Source organism: Piliocolobus tephrosceles, chromosome 8 (assembly GCF_002776525.5).
Source record: "Piliocolobus tephrosceles isolate RC106 chromosome 8, ASM277652v3, whole genome shotgun sequence".
In the NCBI taxonomy this organism is placed as follows: domain Eukaryota; kingdom Metazoa; phylum Chordata; class Mammalia; order Primates; family Cercopithecidae; genus Piliocolobus; species Piliocolobus tephrosceles.
In genome coordinates this window covers 11,182,742-11,195,476 of record NC_045441.1, presented here as the reverse complement: position 1 = coordinate 11,195,476, position 12,735 = coordinate 11,182,742, and the positions used below count along the sequence as shown (strand labels likewise).

At 57.1% G+C, this 12,735-nt stretch overlaps 1 protein-coding gene across 8 annotated transcripts in view; it reads right to left on the bottom strand.

The window, feature by feature from the left end:
• Nucleotides 1-12,735, bottom strand: part of SH2B2 (SH2B adaptor protein 2) — a 43,155-nt gene that overhangs the window by 24,545 nt on the left and 5,875 nt on the right. For 2 of the 8 annotated variants that reach the window (XM_026456637.2, XM_031936000.1), the window contains exon 1: nucleotides 9,992-10,137. The exons of 2 other annotated variants lie outside the window; for them this stretch is intronic. The gene's annotated coding sequence lies outside the window, so the exon portion shown is untranslated. Of the gene's footprint in view, nucleotides 1-3,732; nucleotides 5,285-9,991; nucleotides 10,138-10,524; nucleotides 10,704-12,427; nucleotides 12,714-12,735 lie in introns of those variants that run through there. 4 more of the 8 variants (XM_026456636.2, XM_026456635.2, XM_026456638.2 and 1 more) reach the window with 4 other exon arrangements.

Genomic DNA, 12,735 nt, shown 5'->3' with positions numbered 1-12,735 from the left:
AAAAAGGCCGGGCATGGTGGCTTATGCCTATAATCCCAGCACTTTGGGAGGCCGAGGCGGGCGGATCCCGAGGTCAGGAGATCGAGACCATCCTGGCTAACACGGTGAAACCCCGTCTCTACTAAAAATACAAAAAATCAGCTGGGTGTGGTGATGGGCGCCTATAGTCTCAGCTACTCGGGAGGCTGAAGCAGGAGAATGGCATGAACCCAGGAGGCAGAGTTTTGCAGTGAGCCGAGATTATGCCACTGCACTCCAGCCTGGGCGACGGAGCAAGACTCTATCTAAAAAAAAAAAAAAAAAACAAAAGAAGAAGAAAAAGAGAAAAAGTAATAACAAAATAATTGTCTTGGCCAGGCACATTGGCTTACACATTGGCCTGTAATTTCAGCACTTTGGGAGGCCGAGGTGAGCAGACTACTTTAGCTCAGGAGCTCAAGACTTGCCTGGGCAACATGGCAAAACCCTGTCTTTACAAAAAACATACAAAAAATTAGCTGGGCATGGTGGTGCACACCTGTAGTCCCAGCTACTCAGGAGGATCACCTGAGCCTGGGAGTTTGAGGCCACCGTGAGTTGTGATGGTGCCACTGTACTCCAGCCTGGGGACAGAGCGAGACCCTGTCTCAAAAAAATAAACAAAAAAAAGTTGATCTGAATGTGGTGGCATGCCTGTAGTCCTAGCTACTCAGGAGGATTACCTTAGCCTGGGAGGCTGAGGCTACAGTGAGCCGTGATGGCACCACTGTACTTCAGCCTGGGCAATAGAGCAAGACTCTGTCTCAAAAACAAGAACAACAAAAACCAATCTGGATGTGGCGGCATGCCTACAGTTCTAGATACTAAGGAGACTGAGGTGGGAGAATTGTTTGAGCCCAGGAGTTGGAGGCTGCAGTGAGCTATGATCGTGACACTGCACTCCAGCTGGTGATAGACTCTGACTCAAAAACAAAACAAAACAAAAACAAAAACCCAAAACCAAAACACAAGACAGATCAAGTCCCTCCTCTGCACAAAATCCTGCAGTGGTTCCTACTACAGTCAGAGTAAAAGCCGAGGCCGGGCGCGGTGGCTCAGGCCTGTAATCTCAGCACTTTAGGAGGCTGAGACGGGCGGATCACAAGGTCAGGTGATCGAGACCATCCTGGCTAACATGGTGAAACCCCATCTCTACTAAAAATACAAAAATTAGCTGGGCGTGGTGGCGGACGCCTCTAGTCCTAGCTACATGGGAGGCTGAGGCAGGGGAATGGTGTGAACGCGGGAGGCGGAGCTTGCAGTGAGTGGAGATCACGCCACTGCGCTCCAGCCTGGGCGACAGAGCCAGACTCTGTCTCAACCTCCCATGTAGCTAGGAAAAAAACCGAGTAAAAGCCGAAGCCCTATCCACAGCCCCTATGCCTGACATAATCTGCCTCCTTCTATCCCTCTGGACATACCTCCTGCCACTCTTCCATGGCTGCACCTGCCTCCTTGCCCTCCCAGAACCATGGCAGCCAAATTCCTACCTCAGGACCTTTGCACATGCCTGGAGTGCTCTTTCCTCCACATTCCCACACCTCCTTCGGGTTTCTGCGCAACCATAGGCTTGGCCGATAGCCTTCCCTGACCACTCTTGAGAATGACAAATCCCTCTCATGACAATACTCCCTCTGATGCGTTCCATGCACTCTGCCTATTTTCACCATTATCCTTATTGCTGGCTGACATAGCATAGATTTAGTTGCTTGGTCGTGTGTTCCCCTCCACCCCCTTCCCCCGAGAATGCCAGTTTCACAAGGCAGGGATTTTGCCAGACCTAGAAGCGGCTGTGTTCTCAGTGCTGGGCATATGGCAGGCGCTTGGGAAACACTGACCAGAATGAACAAATGAATGTGTTCGGCACACCAGGCATGTCACAGCTGTCACCGCCTAAGCCCTCACATGGGGCCTGACGACAAACAGCTTGTTAGTGACAAGACAGGTCCGCGGTTCTCACCCAGGTCTGCAGTGACTCCAGGACTTGAGGGGTCTTCTCCTCCTGTGGATCAAATATGGTAGTTCCCTCTTGTCCAAGGGGTGTATGTCCCAACACCCCTAGCAGATGCTTGAAACTGGCTAATACTGAACCTCTGTACACTGTGTGTGTGTGTGTGTGTCTGTGTGTAGAGACGGGATCTCACTCTACTGATGAGGCTGGTCTTGAACTCCTGGGTTCAAGCAATCCTCTGGCCTTGGCCTCCCAAAGTGCCGAAATTACAGGCATGAGCCACGTGCACCTAGCCCACTACGTTTTTTTGGATCTAATAACCCAGATAGCTCCTAAGTGGCGAGCGGGTCATATCTAAAGCGCGGATATACCAGACAAAGGGATAATTCACATCCCAGGCAGTGGGATAGCTTGAGATTTCATCCTGCTACTCAGAATGGCCTGCAATTTACATTTTTATTTGTATGTTTACTTCTGGGATTTTCTATTTAATATTTTCAGACCTCTGTTGACCACGGGCATCTGAAAGCAAAGCTGTGGATAAGAACCAAGGTTTTTTTTTGTTTTGTTTTGTTTTTGAGACAGAGTCTCACAGTGTCTCCCAGGCTGGAGTGCAGTGGCAAGATCATAGTTCACTGCAGCCTCCAACTCCTGGGCTCAAGCGATCCTCCTGCCTCAGCCTTCGGAGTAGCTCAGACTACAGGCAAGGGCTACCATGCCTGGCTAAAGGGACCAAGTTTTTGAACTGACATTGAAGACCCTGCTTCTTTCCATCACAATGGCTTGCACGCTTCTACTTACATTCCCATGTTCTGGAATCTGGTTTCCCCCAGAATTCCCATTCAAATCCGATTTTGAAGATGCCCCAATCCAGGAATCCCAGCGGTCTCCTCACCCCAGCTTCATCCTCTTATTCCCAGACCCCTCTGTCCTTCACAGCTCTGGATGGCTAAACTGTGTGGCTTGGACCCAGCCCATTGCCCCTGGGGGTGCAGGTCCAACCTGCTGTGTGCATACAGCCCCCATCCAAGCCAGGGGGAAAATTCCCAATAGTGATGAAGTGGGGTGATGTAGTGCCCTGGGGAGTCCCTGTCTAAGGAGCCAGCCCAGTATTGGGGGACAAGCGACCATCCTTCCGAGGAACTGAGTTATAGGTTCATGCCCTCGCCTGTCCTCCTAAGATCCCCAGTTCCCGGAAGGCCCCTCCCTCGCAGCTCCTGGGATCACCATCTCATCTCTCCTCTGGGATCCAAACCCTGTAATTAAATGCCAGGTAAAAATAGCTGCCCCACTTCTGCGAGATCATCTGTGAGGCCTCTGGGCCATAGGGCACCGTGGGAATTCCCTCTCTCCTTGGGGCAACCTCGCCATCAATCTGCAGTCAATAACCAAGGGACAGCCCCAGGGACAGAACAGGGCTCCCGGTTGAGCCTGCTTAGCTTCAAGGACAGGTTTCCAAACCAGTGGCCTCCTAGGAGACTACTGCCTTGGTACTGGGGGAGGGGAGTAGGGAGTTTGGAAGGTTTCGTTCAAGAGGTGGTTATTGCGTTGGGCTTCATGAGCGCAAATAAAATAAAAAGGGTGCTGGGGGCCTGAACAATGAGTTGGGGGCAGGGCTTATCAGGCTATTGGCGGTTGGGTAGTGGTGGTGGTGTTTAGAGTTCATGAAGGTGGGGGGAGGATGGGGACTGAGGCCCCCACGAGCTTTGCTCATGCCTGACCTTTCCCCTACTCCCTCCTTTCTTCCCCTAACTCCTACTCACCCTTCAATAATTAATCCAGAAGCCACTTCTTCCAGGAAGCCTTCCCTGACACCTCTCCTTTCTCCCCAACCCAGGCCAGCACAAGTGTCTCCTCTGAGCTCCCACAGTCTCCTCCTGACTGTCTCTCTTGCATGGTACCAGCTGTAGGGTACTCCTCATGACTGTCTCCCCATCTGACACAGAAAGTGAGCAGGGCAAAAGGAAGGCCTGAGTCATAGTCCAGGCTCCTGGAACTTGCTTCTTCTCCGATGGGTGGAGATGGGAACACACCTGCCGCCACCACCACTACCAGCACCACGGCCTCCAGGGAAGGTGATGAGCCCAGGCCCAGGTCTTGACCTGCGGGGGTGGCATTTCCTGGGGTGGGGGTGGGGCCGCAGCTGAACCCATGAAACCCTGTCCCTGAGCTCCAAGCCCAACCATTTATCCAGTATGCTAGTGCCCCTGACGGTGGCCACCTCTCTCCCGGTACCATTAGGACCCCCCGGGGGCTCAGAGCCAGTGACTTGGCAGCCTGGGAAGGGTAGGTGTGGGGTCCCTGAGTGACATGATTATGCCCCCACATGAGGGCAGGCAGGAAGTCAGCTCCAGTGCCGAGTCCTTAGACATCAATCCCTGTTGCCCCCCAGCTCGTCCTGCTGGCTGGAGGAACTCTTGGTAGGGAGAAGGCACAGAGATGCGGGACAGGGCCCTGGGGGAGGCTCTCGCATGTGAGTCTCAGGTGGCCCTTACTGGAGTGGGAGTGGAACTTAGAGAGGAATCTTCCAAGGGCATGGCAGGTGTGGCCAGGTCCTAGGCATGGACTGGCCTGGGAGGCACTGGGAGGTTGGGACTGCCCTGACCTCCCCTACCTAACCCCGCAAGCCAGCCAGGAGCCTGTAGGCCTGATGCTGGGCACAGCAGTCCTCAGTAGGACCAGCCCCAGATACACAGATGAAGCAGGTTGAGCAGCTAGAGGTATAAGTCTCCAAACAGCAGTGCCAGCAGGGAGGCTCCCACCTGGCTGCAGATGGAGAGAGGGAGGCCCCGACATGGTTCTCTGCAGAGGGGAGACTGCAAGCCACAGGGAAGGGGGCCTGGCTGTGGCAGGGGCAGGGGCAGGAGTGTGCTGTCCCCACCCACCTTTGGGACCAGAACTGGGGAGGAGACCATGTGTAGGGAGCTTGGCTGACCTGGGCTCAAGGCGTGACCCCACGGGGGCTCCCCGAGTGAGTGACACTGACCACACTCCCAACCTCTGAGCCCACTCTCCTCACTTTCTGACCACTCGGTGGCAAGATGGGACAGGAGGTGGTGTCTGCAATGTTATAACCCATGTGCAGTCATGGGCACGGCGGGAGCTCCCCCAGCCTCCGGGTATTGCCAAGGTTGGTGTTTCAAGCCCTCTCTAGGGACTTTGCTCTTCCGACTATTCAACATCTCCCCTGCCTTTAGATCGTGCAAAACCCTCTCTTCTGGCTGGTTATGGTGGCTCACGCCTGTGATCCCAGCACTTTGGGAGGCCAAGGCGTGTAGATCACTTGAGCTCAGGAGTTCGAGAGCAGCCTGCGCAACATAGTGAAACCCCGTCTCTACTAAAAACACAAACATTAGCCAGGCGTGGTGGAAAAGCCTGTAGTCCCAGGTACCTGGGGGACTGAGGCAGGAGGTTTGCTTTAAACCAGTAAGTTGAGGCTGCAGTGAGCCGAGATTGCACCACTGCACTCCAGCTTGGGCAAGAGAGTGAGACCCTGTCTCAAAAAACCAAACCAAAACAAAACCTTCTCTTCTCCCGGGAAACCTTCCCTATACTGCTCTGCCTCTCTGATCTCCAAGACCCTGTGGTCTTTAACTCTCTTGGTGGTCAGCTCTCCCTATGGTCCCAGGGTGTCGGAACAGACCAGTTGAGTTGGTGCCGGGCAGTGCTGGACTGGATTCTGGGAGATTTGGACTCTATCCTGGGCCAGGCTCTGTGTCTCTCGGTGCCTCTGCTTCCCTATCAGTAAAATGGGGTTGCTGGAGCTGTGTGTGGCCTCTAGAGGCTCCTGATTCTGATGCAGAAGTGATGGCCTTGGACATCGAAGACTGGGCTGTCATTCCATTGGGACCAGGGACAATGGTTTCCATTGGGATCAGGGACAAGTAGGGGGTTGCCTCTCCCCCTCACAGGCTGCTTCTCTGAGGACTGGCCTTGGAGACAAAGGAAGCCTACCCAGGGCCCCCTAGGGTGCTGGCCCTCCTCGGAGCACTGGGCGGGTAGACCACCCTCCCCCAATCCATTACACGCCCCCACCTCTGGTTTTTCTAGGCTCAGTTGGGCTGTCTGCCTTCTCCTCCTGAAAAAATGTTTTTCGCTACCATCTCGGATGGGATGGGGGCTTCAGAGGGGTTTTTGGTGGGGGGGATGGAGCGAGGAGGGCAGGGCAAGACTAACGGAGTCCCTGCTCATCGCCTTTCCAAGCCACGGCCTCTCCTAACCCCAACACCAGCAACCCAGACAAGAGACCCCAGCCCCCAGCTCAGCTACACAGTCGGTCCAGCCGGCATGGGGGAGGGGGCGGCAGCTTTCCGTAGGTAAAAATAGCGCTGACAATTGGAGGACAAAAAAAAGGGCCGGTCTTCAGCCCCCGCCCGCTCAGCAGTTCCAGACCCCAAGGCCGGGTCATTTCTTAAAATATTGATGAGTCGGACTCACCGCCCCCCGCTAATGGGCCCGCGACCAATCGATGCGCGGCGCAGTGGGCGGTGGCCCTGGGGGCGGGGAGAGGCAGGAGCCCCGCCCACGTCCAGCTGGCGCCCCCACCCCCTCCCCAGCACCATCCCAGCCACAGGAGGCCAGGAGCCCCAGGAAGAGGAGGGATGGTCAGTGGTCCACAGGTCAAACTAGCTATGCAGCATCCCCAAAGGCTGTGCCCCACTGCCAAGAGATCCCCCTTCCTCCTGCACCCTCACTTAGCTCCCTCCTCAGAGAGGCAGTCAGAGAACCAAGTGCATGAAGGGGGAGAGGGTCAGAACTAAGGGCCCTCTACTACATCCTGGGGTGGGCAGTGCCACCTATCCCCCAATGAACCATTCACGATGGGGAAACAGCCTTTGTTTTGTTTTGTTTTGTTTTTTGAGACAAAGTCTCATTCTGTGGCCCAGGATGAGGAGAAGTGGCGCAATCATAGCTCACTGCAGCCTCGAACTCCTGGGGCCAAGCGATTCTCCTGCCTCAGCCTCCCAAGTAGCTGGGATTGCAGGCACATGATGCCATGGCCAGGTAATTTTTTTTTTTTTTTTTTGAGACCGAGTCTCACTCTGCTGCCCAGGCCGGAGTGCAATGGCGTGATCTTGGCTCACTGCAACCTCTGCCTCCTGAGTTCAAGCGATTCTCCTGCCTCAGCCTCCTGAGTAGCTGGGACTACAGGTGCATCCCATCAAGCCCGGCTAATTTTTGTATTTTTAGTAGAGTCAGGGTTTCATCATGTTGGCCAGGCTGGTCTCGAACTTCTGACCTCAGGTGATCCGCCCGCCTCAGCTTCCCAAACTGCTGAGATTGTGAGCCAGTGCACCCGGCCCCAAGTAATTTTTTGATATTTTGGTAGAGGTGGGGGTTTCACTATGTTGCCCAGGCTGGTCTTGTGCAGCCTCTTCTTGAGGTACCTCCCTGCCTGACACAAGAGACGAGGCCTCACTCTGCTCACCTCCACCATCCTCAGAAAAGCTGCCCAGCCATGGCTTCTCATGTCCACTACCCTTAGGAGTCCTCAGGACCTTAGCAGCACGGGCCTGGCCCACTCAGCCTTGCTCTGGACAACAGAGGCCCTTTCAATCCTGCTGTTCCTCGAGCGCCCTCCTGGCCTCAGCAGGGCAGTCCCTTCCACCCCTCCAGCCTCCTCTCTGCATCCCTCCCCGGGCAGGACACAGATGCTCTTTGGGCAGGCCATCCCTCCGGCCTGGAGTGACTCCCACCCGCTGACTAGGTATGAGTCTCTCTCTCCCCTGCAGATTCAGGAACAGAGCACACAGCTCAGTCTCTGCTTCACCGCTGAATACGTGGGTGTTGGTTTTCAAGCCCATTTTACTCCTCGCCTCCCCAGAGACCGCATCCCCACAAGGTAGGCTCTGAACCAGGGCCAGATGTGCTGGAATTCCGCCAGATGTGCTGGAATTCCCCAGCCCTCCCCCCCCAGAATACCTGCGTTCACTCCACCACCCTGGCAGAAGGCAAAGTAGGCATGGTCTCTGGTCTTAACACCCTTGAACTTGCTATGACTTCACTGCATGATGGGTGGGTGGGGGCCTTCTGGCTGGTGATGGGGCCAGGTGTGGATTCAGAGCCCTTGGGACTTGTATGCCTCTGTATGGGTGAGTAGGTACTACGTGGTCTTGGCTGTTCTGAGCATTAGTTTCCCTGCTCTTCCGTGCAGATAACTTTCTAGTCCAAGGCCCGCCCTGAGCAGCATCACTTGGAGGCAGTTATTACAACAGCTCTGCACCCAGGACAACCCCAGGCCTCTCATGGCACGCTCAGCCTTTACCACCGCCATGGGAGGGTGGGAGCCCTTCTGCTGAGCCCCCCCGGCTTTTGCAGACATCCCAAGCTTGACAAGCCCTGCTGGTGCCGGGGCCTGCAGACCCTCAGTCCCAGGGGTTCCCACAGTTGCATTTGACAGTTGCTCCCCAGCAAAGGGAGCCCCACTGCCTGAGCGTCTCCCTATGACCACCTCTGGTCACTTGATGTGCTGGGACAGTGTTAAAAGTCTGAGATCTGGGGCCAGACTGTCTGGGTTTGAATCCCAGCTGCCCTGCTGCCCGGCAGGACCCCTTGGACTCTGGAGCCTCAGTTTCCCCATCTGTTAAGATGGAGGTGACAGCAGTGCCAACCTTAAGAGGCTGTCATGAAGATTAAATAAGCTATTTGTTTAAAAATCACAGCTCTATTCATTCCCTTTTTCTCCAACCGCTCATGGCAGACAACTGCAGAGGTACTCACTGCCCCAACACATAAACCCAGGCTCCAGTGCGGCCAAGGTCAGCATTCTAGAACCCACATTTCAGTGGGCTATGCCCCTGTTAAAACCCTTCTCCCCTCACATCTTCCCTGGAAGAAAGAGTTGTTTCTCCATTGTAGAGATGAAGAAATGGGGTTCTGGGGAGGGAGGTGACTACCCTCAATGCACTGGCCACCATGCCGTGGTGAGCTCCCACTGTGTGCCAGACGCCAGGTGGGAGGGTCCAGGGCCGCAGAATGGGCAAGAGGGGAGGCCGGGTGCAGTGGCTCACGCCTGTAATCCCAGCACTTTGGGAGGCCAAGGAGGACAGATCACTTGAGGTCAGGAGTTTGAGACCAGCCTGGCCAACATGGTGAAACTACATCTCTACTAAAAATACAAAAATTAGCCAGGCGTGGTGGTGCACATCTGTAACCCCAGCTACTCAGAAGGCTGAGGCATGAGAATTGCTTGAACACCAGTGGTGGAGGTTGCAGTGAGCCCAGATTGCACGCCTCTGTACTCCAGCCTGGTCAACAGAGCAAGACCGTCTCAAAAAAAAAAAAAAAAAAAAAGAGGGGTATGGAGCCAAGTTCCAGGTTGGTTCCTTTCTGAGACCTGTTTCTGGGGAACTCCCCTTCCAAGGGCACAGTAGGAAGACCGAGTCCCTGTTTCCGGAAAGGAAATGACCACTGTTAGGGGATGGGGCACTCTGAGTGGCCGGGTTGGGGGGCCAGGGGCATCCACAGCTGGGCTCTGCAGGAAGTGGGGGTCAGATGAGCAGAGATGAGCAGGGAGTGGGGGCCAGGACAACAAGCTAAGCCAGGGCTTGGGGACTCAAGAGGCAGACTCAGCCTCCTTCAGGAGCACCCAGTGCTGGACAGTTCCTGGATGGGCTCTGCAGGTGGAGGGCAGGCTGGGCTGGTTTCACCTGCACTGGCCCTGGTTACTCTCACTCCACCCTGCCTTTCTGGGGTTGCAGAGCAGAGGTCCCCCCCATCTCCAGCCTTGGCCTGAGACACTCAGTCCCTTCCACTCCCCCAGCGTCATAAGCCTCACATGGGCCCTGGCCAGCCCCCTAAACCTGCAGGATACCCGCTTAGTACCTCCCCCAACTCATCCCACCCAGCTGCCTTCTGGTTTTTCCAGGACACACATACCAGTGCCTCCTGAGACCTCTGGTGGCACCCCTAAGATCTCAGCATCCCCAAATTCTGGGGACTACAGGTGCTAATAAAGCTTCCCCGGGCCTTTCTCTGAGCTCAACTCCCAGCCTGGCTGATCTCCAGGTACTTCAAACTCACCACCTGCAAGTTCGAATACATCCTCTTCCTCCAACTCCTGCTTGTCCTCTGCATAGAGCCTCAGCACCCAGCCAGGCACTGCCTACTTCCCCTGTTCTGCCCCAACAGCAGGTAAGCCCCCAAGCCCACAAAGTCCTCGGGAACACCCCCTGATCCTGTCCCCACCTCCACCCTTGCCCCCTGCCCCTCCACCACACCACATGGCTGTAGCCTGTCTCTTCCACCAGACTGTGAGCTCCTGGCTGGCTGTCCTCCCCACCCCCTAGGTGGGCGCTACCCTCAGATGGGCCGGAAGTATGTGGAGAATGGGGCCCAAACCCTGGTTCACCCAGAGGAACCAAAAGATGCTGCACACCCACACAGCGATGCCCTGCCTTGCTCTGCCCAAACAGGTGTGGGCTGTGACCTCGTGTTAAGGGGTCACACCTGCTATCCCCCTAGACAGAGCATAGCCATAAAACGGCACCCAGCCAGGTGAGCCAGAAAGAGAAACCTCTCCAGGCCCTGGGCTCTGACCAGTCCCCTGACCTCACCTGGAGAGTAAGAATGAGCACAGGCCTCAAGACTGGACACTAGCCCCAGGAAAACAGCAGCCAGGAGGCCTGAAGCCCCTAAACTCCCAATTCCTTGCAACCCAGGCTGGGTAGACAGGGCAAGAAGTGCCAGGCTCTTGTCAGAGAGGAGTGGTTGGGAGGCCTGACTTGTTGACTGCAGGACTTTGGGCCAGTCACTTCCCCTCCCTGTGTGGGGATAATAATAGCACTAAACCCACAGGGTTGTTGTAAAGATGACACGAACAGCGACCCTGATGCCCTTAGCTTGGCACAAGTAAGTTTGAAACCAAAAGCTCAGCCCTGGGAGGCCCAGGATCACTGGGGTGGAGATCCTACTTCCAAGACCCCCAAGGGAAGCCCACCCCTGGGTATTTGTACAGAAGTCCTCCCTAGGAGATCCATGCTAAGTAGGGAAGAGGGATTTAGACACTTTAGACAGACTTTTCACAACAAGGGTAAAAAGAAAAGTATGTGCATTAACCCTTGATTACCTAGAAGCATTAAACCAAGCAGCATCAGAAGCGGGCCTGGCACGGGGTGGGGCTGTTCTCGGATGCTGGGAGGACAGACCTCTAAGGAAGCAGCTGGTGGGAAACTGTCTCTGAGACCCCCCAAAACGCCCTGATCCACACTAGCCTAAAAGCAGTGCCACCACCGCCACTGCCAGACCTCTCCCAAAGTTCCTGGAACTGAAAAGTTCTAGGTCACTCTCCCAACCTCTTCCGGTGTGGAGCCGGGAGGTCAGAAGGGAAGAGGCTGGGAGAGTTCAAGGTGGGACAGAGTAGGGGGGCTTCGGCTCAAGAAGCAGTCAAAGCCTCTTGGGGAAACCACACCCCCTGCCCCCAGTCCTCCCAGAGGACCTCCGGGGACCTGCCTCTGGGACGCAACTCCTGCGGGGAGTTGGCGGTCCGTAGCCAGGAGGCAGGCAGCACCATCCCATTTTACAGGGTAGGTGATGTTGGCTCGAGGGCATTGGTAGGGCTCCACCCAGGTCTGACAGCCTAGCCTGAGGCTCTCCCTTGCACCAGCTGGAAGTGCACGTAGATCCTGGCTTATTCCTGTTCAGGGTCTCGCCTGAGGCTGCCCAGTTTGCCTTGCATGGCTCCTGAGAGGCCCCAGTCACTGCAGACTTCCCTCTCTGAAGGCCCCCACTTCGGGGCTGCGGGGGGCCGGGAAGCGTCCCTGCCTCTGCCCGGCCTCAGCCCGCTGGGCTGGCGCGGTTCCGGTCGGCGCTGCCCGCAGGTTCATCAATGGCAGAGGCCCAAGGGCCTGAATGGAGGGCACGAACCCGCCCCTTCTTAAAGGCGCCGACCTCTTGGGCACCCTCCACGATCCTCCCAGCAATCGGGGGCTCCCGGTGGGCGGGTCGAGAAAGGGGTGCCTGGGCCAAAGGGAGGGCGTGTCTGCCCGGAGACTGTGGCCTGAAGGAGGTCCTTCCCGATCCCACCCCGTGGCCCTCACCCTCATTCTAGGTTGACGCCCCCTCCCAGCGCTCCCAGCGTAGGGAAGAAACCTGGGCGCCCCCTCCCCCAACCAGAGACCCCTCCTCTAATGGCCCGGCTGCTCTCGCCCCACCACTCGGCCGGGGCCCTAGCAGGGGGCGGGGGCGCAGCTGCTCCAGAGGCGGCTCGGCCCCTCCAGAGGCTCCCCGCCCCGCCCGGGATGGGGATCGGAGAGCCGATCCCAGCCGGGGGCGCGTCCCCTCCCTCGCGCGCCCTCCTCCCTCCCACCCGCGCACACAAAGACGACACGCGCGGACCGAGGCGCGTGCGGCCGCTCTCCGCGGGGCAGCGGTGCTCACACAGCGCACGTCCCGGGGGGACAGACAGGGGTCCCGGGGGAAGGACCAGGGAGCGAGGAACTGGGTACAAGGAGGCCATACCTACAGGCGCGCAGCTGCGGCCGAGCGGGCTGGGGCGCCGGCTGAGCGCTGCCGGTACCGCGGCCGGGCTCCCCGGGCCCGGTGGCTCATGGCCCGCGGCGGACTGGGCTCCCTCCGGGAGGGAGCTGGCGACGGTGACGGCTGCTCCCTCCCTGGTTCACCGTCTCTAAGGCTCTTGCGCTCCTCGCGGTCCCGGCGCGTTCCCCGCGCGGCTCTCCGGCAGCCGAGCTCCGCGCGCTCAGAGCCCAGCCCCGCGCGGCGCGCCCCCCGCCCGCAAGGCGCGCGCCTCCCGGCCCCGCCCCCGCCGC